This window comes from Arvicola amphibius, chromosome 3 (genome assembly GCF_903992535.2).
Source record: "Arvicola amphibius chromosome 3, mArvAmp1.2, whole genome shotgun sequence".
Lineage (NCBI taxonomy): Eukaryota > Metazoa > Chordata > Mammalia > Rodentia > Cricetidae > Arvicola > Arvicola amphibius.
Window position 1 is genome coordinate 133395158 of NC_052049.1, and position 9056 is coordinate 133404213.

Here is a 9056-nt window from a genome sequence, read left to right on the forward strand (position 1 = left end):
TGTAGCATAAAAGAAAAGATAGAAACTCTAAAGATTCTAACATTTTCCATGTCTTTTGGCCACAGGAGTTTATATAAGGGAAATAATATTTCTCTCACTTGTGGCACTGGGAGAGGAAAAACATTGATATAGGTAACTGAGCATCATAAATAATATAGTTATATAGCATACTGTAGTTTTTAAATGGATTCATTAGTGGTTCTTAATTATGTATATCATTGCATTGAATTATTAGAAAAGGGTTTTTATTTTAGCATCTTTAAAGATATATTACTTTTAAATGATTCTATGTGTTTGTCTGAATGTGTGTCTGTGCATTTGAGTGCAAGTGTCTGTGGGTTCCAGAAAAGGATTTGGATCCCCTAAACTGTACACAACCAGTAATAGGACCACTCTCATAGGAACTTGCAGAGAATTAGATTAGTGCATGGAGAGACTCATTATAGTGTGAGGCCTGAAGATATTAGCTGACTACCATCATTATACAATCCATGACTAAAGTATCTTTTACATTAGCTAAAAAACCAACCAACCAAAATAAACAAAAACAAAGGTGGGGCTGGAGAGATTTCTCAGCAGTTGAGAGTGCACAGCTGCTCTTGCACAGGATCTGAGTTAAGTTGTCAGGCTCACAATGGCTTGTAACTCCATGTCTGGTTTTTTGGTTTTGCGAGACAGGGTTTCCCTGTAGTTTCTAGAGCCTGTCCTGGAACTAGCTCTTGTAGACCAGGCTGGCCTCAAACTCAGAGAATACACCTGCCTCTGCCTCCCGAGTGCTGGGATTAAAGGCGTGCGCCACCACCGCCCGGCCTTCTTTTCTTTTCTTTTTTCTCATTTTTTATTAAAAAATTTCCATCTCCTTCTCCTCCCCTCCCTTCCACCCATACCCCCACTCCCTCCCTCTCCAAGCCAAAGAGCCATCAGGGTTCCCTTCACTATGTTAAGTCCAAGGTCCTCCCCAATTCCCCCTAAGTCCAGGAAGGTGAGCAACCAAACTGACAAGGCTCACAGTGAGCCCGTCCATGCTGTAGAGTTCAAGCTCATCGCCGTTGTCCTTGGTTTCTCAGTCCTCCTCCACCGTCAGCCACATTCAGAGAGTCCGGTTTGGTCCCCTGTTCCATCAGTCCCATTCCAACTGGACTTGGTGGTCTCCCGTTAGATCTGTCCCACCGTCTCAATGGGTAAACGCACTCCTCATGGTCCTGACTTCCTTGCTCATGATCTCCCTCCTTTTGCTCCTCATCAGGGTTTTGGGAGCTCAGTCCGGTGCTCCTATGTGGGGGCTCTGTCATTTTCTCCATCCAACGCAGGTGAAGGTTCTATGGCAATATGCAAGATATTCATGAGTATGGCAATAGGATCTGGACATTTCTGGCACCCTCTCCTCAGCTGCCCAAGGAACTAGCTGGGGGCGTCTTCCTGATACCTGGGAACCCCTCTAGAGTCAAGTCCTCTGCAACCCTAGAATGGCTCCCTTAATTAAGATATATAATTCCTTGTTCCCATATCCACCCATCCTATATCCCAACCATCCTATTCCCCCAAGCTCTTCCCATCCTCCACTTCACACTTTTCTCTCCCCATCCCCCCATCCCACCCCACCCCAAGTTCCCATTTTTTGTCCGGCAATCTTGTCCTACTTCCAATATCCAGGAGGATAAATATATGTTTTTCTTTGGATTCACCTTCTTATTTAGCTTCCCTAGGATTTTTTTACGAATTATAGGCTCGATGTCCCTTTATTTATGGCTAGAAACCAATTATGAGTGAGTACATCCCATGTTCATCTTTTTGGGCCTGGGTTTACCTCACTCAGGATGGTGTTTCTATTTCCATCCATTTTGCATGCAAAATTCAAGATGTCATTGTTTTTTACTGCCAAGTAGTACTCTAACACCCCCTTTATGATAAAGGTCTTGGGAGATTATGGATACAAGGGGTCATTCCTAAATATAATAAAGGCTATTTACAGCAAGCCGACAGCTAACATCAAATTAAATGGAGAGAACTCAAGGCCATCCCACTAAATTCAGGAACACGACAAGGCTGTCCACTCTCTCCTTATCTCTTCCAATATAGTGCCTGAAGTTCTAGCAATAGCAATAAGACAACACAAGGGGATCAAGGAGATTCGAATTGGAAAGGAAGAAGTTAAACTTTCATTATTTGCAGATGATATGATAGTGTACATAAGCGACCTGAAAAACTCCACCAAAGAACTCCTACAGCTGATAAACTTCTTTTCTTTTTTTTAAGACAGGGTTTCTCTATGTAGTCTTGGCTTGTCCTGGAAACTCACTGTCTAGACCAGGCTGGCCTCTAGCTCACAGAGATCCACCTGCTTCTGCCTCCCAAGTGCTGGGTGGTGATAGGACCACCCGCACTAAATTTTAACTGTAAAAAAATAAATCGTAAAGGTAAAGAAATTATAGGTTCATTTTTTTTTCCTTAATCTTGTTTTGTTAGGGAAATTACTATGATTTTTTATTCTTGGTGCTAAGAATTGAACCTAGAGTTTCAGAGAAGCGCAGTGCAGACAAGTGCGCCACCACAGAGCTGTAATCTTTGTTTGAGTCAGGGTTTCCTGATCTTATTCTGTAGCCCAGGCAGGCCTTAACTGATGGTCTTTCCTGCCACAGCTCCTGCTGTACCTTGGCTGCTGGGACTATGACAAGGGGCTTTGCTCCATTGTTTATTCTTACTGTTTAATTGAGCATGAAAGGCAGATTACAAGAAGGTGTGCATGGTATTCGGTGGTTTTTAGCGCTGATGTTTGATCTGTGCTACCTACTTCTGAAATGCATTGTACTTTAAGGTTCCCATCTTCAGAAGTCGACATTTGTGAACCTGTGGATGGCAGAAATACCCTCGAAACATATTCTTTGTCCCCATATTTTTTATTATAGTTACTTGATTGTGGTCAATATCAGCCATTAACTTCTTCTTTTATTTCTTAATGACATTTTGCAGATGCATTTGACAAAGAGTACAAGATGGCATATGATCGTCTCACACCCAGTCAGGTCAAGAATACACATAACTGTGACAGGCCACCAAGTACTGGGGTGATGGAATGCCGAAAAACCTTTGGAGAAACCTTACCTTTACGATGTGTGTGTATATGTATACATTCAATATATATTGTATGTCAGTGTACAAAAGTAACCTTTTAGACTCTAAACTTCAGTTTTTGAAAATGCATTGTAAATGGGTTGGAAATTTTAGGGTCGCTGTGTACAGAGTGCTTTCATAAGAGAAACAGTGACTGATAGGGATGAGAGCCACTTCCCATTTCTTTCTTCCCTTGCTCCCCTGTAAAGTAATTAAGTACTTTGTGATGAGAAAGTCTCTTTAAAGACTTAGGTTGCCACAAGATTAGACAACTGTTTTATGGTTTTCTCTGAAAGAGATGGATAGAAAATCATGTATGGAACCTAAGCAGAAATGTAAGCTCAAGTATCGCTCCTGTTTTCATGGACTGTTCAAATGCTTTGACCATGAAATGGTATTATACATATTTTAAAATTGTTTATAGTAAGTTGATATTTTTTTAATTTTTAAATTTAATATAGCAAACTTAAAATGAATTTAACTTACGAAACAAGTGTTTATTTCTTTGTCTCTGCTCTTTGAAGTAATTAGCGCAGCTGCAAATCTCTTATGTTTATCTACCTATATATTTTTTTATTACTTGAGAGAATGAATGTTAACTCATCAGTGCTGGGTGTTCTCAGATTGCATGCTAGCACCTCTAAGTCTGACCACTGAGAGTGAGTGATGGAAAGCAGGGCATGATCCAGTGCAGGGAGTGCCAGGCAGGGGGCCTCTGCCATGGTCCAGTCTCTCCACTGCAAGTAGATTGCAGACAGTACCCAGGGAAAAATAGCTCACAATCCAAATAGCAACTTAAATGTTAATATCTATGTGAAAATTTACATAGGGGATATTCAGTTGACAACTAATTCTTCTAAATTTCACCCAAAATATTGGGTATAAAGCAAAATTGTATTATAAATATGTATCTGAAATATGGTTTATTGGGGTATTCTGTTAATAATATGTATAGAGAGAGATTCAAAGTATTTTTTGAAAGCAAAATATAGTAACCATCTAAAAGTACAGCCAGAGAGAATTTCCCATATTGAGGAACTTAGCTTTTTCAACAAGCTTCAGAATCTGAAGGTCATGGAATCTAAAATGTAGAAACTATACATAATCAGACAATAAATTCAATGTTCAAACACCATGAGTATTAAATTGACTTTTAAAATGTATTATTTAGTTATATTATTTCTAAGATCACTTTTTAAAATAATTTCGCATAAGAAAAAAAGCATCCTTTGTCTTTTAAAATTATCCATGTCTTTTCAGTATTTGTATGTACATTTGCAAAGGTTGTCGTTTATAAAGGAAGGCTAGCCATTTTAAAAGGAAGAGGAAAGGGGGGAGGTGGTCTCAAACTTGGGTTCAAAGCCAACAGACATGATGCTTGACCTGGAAACACCTTAGAGCCCTGAGAACCACCAGTTCAGCCACAGAAAAGCTGCCTTTCAGTTCCTGCCACCACTGAACAGCCAGGCTAAAGCATTCACAGCTTTGCCCCTCTGGCAAGTTGTGGATGAGAGCATAAAATGTGAATCTTGAGTTCAGTGGTGGAGGCTGACTTGTAACTACTTGAACACACTGGTGCACGCACACGCGTACCTGCCGCTTCCTGTCGGATCCACTCCAGCCTCACTCTACCGTTTCTTGGTTCTCCAAGCTCAGAAGAACATTGAGAGAGGAGACTGGCCACACTGGTGGTAACATCCCTTCAAACAGGATTTGGGTTTGATAGGGTTCTTGTCTGTGTTTCTTTTTATTTCCCTTATGAGAACAGCTTGCACTGTTCCCTTACAGTTTCTGTAAATGTAAACTGTGAGGAAGGAGAGTTCGTCTGACAGAGACAAGCGGCCTCTTCGTCTCACTCAGAAAACTGAGCACGATTTTTTGTCTCCCAGCCCTACCCTGAGTTTTGTTTTCTGCCTCTGAATAAAGTTGTGTTTCTCTTGCTTTTAATCTTTAGGAATTATTATTGTATGAAGACAGTTTTTTTAAAATAATATCTAAAACCTGGAACAGAACTCAGTCAGTCCTGCTCAAAGAAAACTAAAAGAAGGATCATCTTTTGAAATAATTTACACAAGCGGTTTCAGTGTTTTATTGAACATACACATCTGGGAAAGTGCTAGTCGATAGTGTTGGGAGAGCAATGTCTTTTTCCTCAACTAAGTCTTACTTTTCATTCTTAGTTTTGCTTATGTTTTAGTTGCTGGAAATAAACACGCTCCTGGCTAGTACCAGTTTTGTTTAAGACTCTCATAGGTTTGAACATTACTCTGTGTATGTATATCTACTTTAAATATTCAACATTTTACTCCTGTTGCCAGATTTCACAGTATATAGCTATTCATCTTCTGATTGTCTTTTTTCTTAGCTTTTATAACCTTTTAAACCCCCAAAAAACTATCAACCGTATATCTATAATAAAGTTGGCTAGTATGTCGTATCTCATTTTGTATATAGAGAAATGACCCTGAAAATGTTGGTTCAGCATTTTAGGCAATAAATCCTTATTTTTACTTTGTGTTTTGGATAATTAGTATTTATTGGTTTGCAACTAACGAGGCATTAGCTTGATCCTAGTGTATTTGTATTGCATTGTATTCTAAATAACTCATGGAAGGAAAATACTTCTTTAAAATGGGCAGTAGTTCAGTCATTATTTTATTTCTTCTACCCATAATTTAAAGGCTGCTTGAGGCACTTGGTGTCAGTGTAAGGGAAAGAGCGAAGCAAGCCTTTGGGAGGCCTTGGGCTGGTTGCTGTGGCTAATGTGCTTATCCTACTTAGATTCGGCACGCAAACTCTATGGGAACTGAACTCCAGCAGTTGCCTGCCTCATGGGCTCATCATCCTCAGGACTACCTTCCTTTGCTAAGCCCAAGGAAAGCACAGTCCACCTGCTAAACTATTTACAGGAGAAGCAGAGCACTTGTCTGCTAGGAATTGTGTGAGTCTGACGTCTGTGCACCCACACTCTGAGGCAGACTCTACTGAGCCTCACCACAGTTACTGTTCTGATGGCTCCTCTAAAGATGTATATAAAGAGTTATTTCCAAATGATTTCTTTTCATGGAGCAACTGGTGGATGAGTCTATACAGGACCATTTTCGGTTTTAATCACTAATTACAATGAAGGACCTGAAGGCCAGGAGCATACCTTATTGTGCAGGCTAACTTGGGCATGGATATCCTGCCAGGTTGCTAGCTGACCCCCTAGGGGCAGGCAGTAGTCTTTCTCAGAGAGCACTTTTTCCTTCACAGGGACCAATCCCAGAACACTTACAGGCTCTACCTATAAGGGCAATCATTTATTTCCATTTACCTACCAAACTGTACTTTCAATATAAGTTCAGTTCCTGCCCCCTCATAACTCAGTTGTTAAATGAAAATTCTGATATAGACAGTGTTGTTTTAAAAAAGAAACAGTTAAAACCATTTTCGTGTCTGTTGGTGACAGTAAAATATAATGTTCAAAATATAGAGAGTAGCTATTTTAAAACAATTTTCATAAAACTTTCAGATAGGTCCATTTTCATTTATTATATAAAATTTTAATTTCATTTAATTGGGAAGTACTTCATATTTTAGAAATATGGCCCAAATCTATTGCTAGGGCATCAAAGCCCTGCAGCTGCAGGGGAAGGGAGGACAGTCCTGCAGGCACTGTTGCCAGCTCACACTCCCACCTGCCGCAGCTCAGACGTCTAAGCTCAGACAGTGAGGTGGAATTCGCTTCCAGTAATTCTACAGATTGTTTGCTATCAATGAAAGGACCATCTCAACATTATCTTGGCATGTATAGCATACTGGTTTATCTCTTTTAAAAGGCATGCTTTTAGTAAGTTACAGTGGGGTTTATAAGTATATAACACAAATTTAATGGTTCTTGTAGAAGTTTTGCAGATTGGGGCTGAAGAGATGACTTAGCAATTAAGAATACTTACTGCTCTCCTGGAGGACATGATTCGAGATCCAGGGTTCACATCAGGGAGCACCCACTTCAACTCCAGGAGATGCCATGCCCTCTTCTGACTTTTACAGGTGCAAGCACGTATGTGAGCATACACACACACACCTTAGTACACCATGTATGCATACACACACATCTTAAAAGATACAACGCAGTGTGCTTGCCTTTGCTTAGCACAGTGGTCTCAGCTATGGGTTGAGACCCCTTTGGGAGTTGGATGACCCTTTTACAGGGTCTGCCTAGAACCATTGAAAACACAGATATTTACATTATGATTCATAACAGTGGCAAAATTGCAGTTATGAAGTAGCAATGAAAATAATTGGTTGGGGGTCTCCACAACATGAGGAACTGTATTAAAGGGTTGCAGCATTAGGAAGATTAAGAACCTCTGGCCTATCATGACAGGGGCCCTGGGCTTAATCTCCAGGATTTAAAATGTATCATGAAGGAGAAAAAGAACAGAGACAACTTCAGTTATTAGCAGACGGAGAAGATGGTTCAGTGGTTAAGAGCTCTGCTGCTTTTCCAGATGATTCAGATTCAGTTCCCAGCATCCACATGAGAAGGCTCACAACTGCCTGTAACTCCAGCTGCAAAGGATCTGACCTCTTGACTTTGCAGTCACCCACGTGTGTGTTGCATACACTCACACACAAACACACACATACATTAGTAAAAACCGTTAATTAAAGTGACGTTTTCAGTGCCTCTGAGGTAGTTCCTCTCCACAGTGAATCCCTAGTCATCTGCCAAAAACCCAGCTTCCTTTTTGTCCTTGTCCTTTCCTGTCACAGTATGAGTGGTTGGAACTTCCTTTGTGGGCAAAGGAAGATGCCAGAAATTCGGCTGCTTTGGAGAAAGGATACAAGATCATTCTGATTAGTTTTGATAATTAAATGGTTTATAGTTGCGGAATATCTCACTGTCCACCACTCAGGCCTGATGAGCATCAGATCTTGGCTGTTGGCAAGGTGGCATCCTTGAGGCAAGTTGGAGCTGGCTGCTGACGACAGGTAGGTGCCCCAGAATTTTTGACATTAGCTTCCATTCCACAGGATTGTTCTTTCCTGTCAATCATGGTCTGTGGAGGCTCCATAAAAAAGCAGCACCAGGAAGAGAGGATAATTAAAAATTATGAAACTTGAGGACCGGGTAGGAGTTGCTTCAGCAGATGAACTTTTTCGTACAGCAGGAATAAGGGACTGGAGTTGATCCCACCACACACATAAAAGACAGCTAATCCCAGTCTGGGGCCAAAGACAAACAAGGAGCCTGCCTAGCCTAATGGGTGAGAAGAAGCTCATCTCAGGAAAGGGTAGAAAGTGATTGAGGAAGACCACCCAGTGTCACCTCCACGTTTACAACGCATGTACACATTCAACACGTTCAGAGAGAGAGAATGGAATTAAACATATCGTAGTCTTTATCAGTCTTTTCATTTGAGCTTTTCTGATCAGTTAACCTAAAGATTGGAGTGAGTCCATTCATGTTTGTAAATAAAATACAAGTAAACTCCATAGTTTCATTGAAATTTATAAAAGTTATTTCCAAAAAAAGGGAATCTTGAGGAAGTACAACCCATCTTAAAAGATGAATACTTGAATGTCTTCACCCTCCAACACCAGAATGACCAATTGTTTCTACTTCATGTCCTGTCCCGCAATCTTCTTGCAAAGTTACCACATCATTCCGATCTTTATGACTTTAGATGAATCTTGCATCATAATCTGTAGATGCTTACGCTCCTTGTACCTCTGAAACCAATGATAAGAAAATTTGTTTCTAGCATTCTCTGTAGTTTGGTGCTATAAACGCAACAACCAATGGTATTTAATATGCAAGCATATAAAATTTCATAGAAAATATTTAACCTTAATTTTTTTCAGTGTCCTTTATGGCCTTAGAGAAATAGATATTCAGCCAGGTGTAGCAGCCATGCTTTAATCCCAGCACTCAGGAAGCAGGGGCAGTAGGTAGA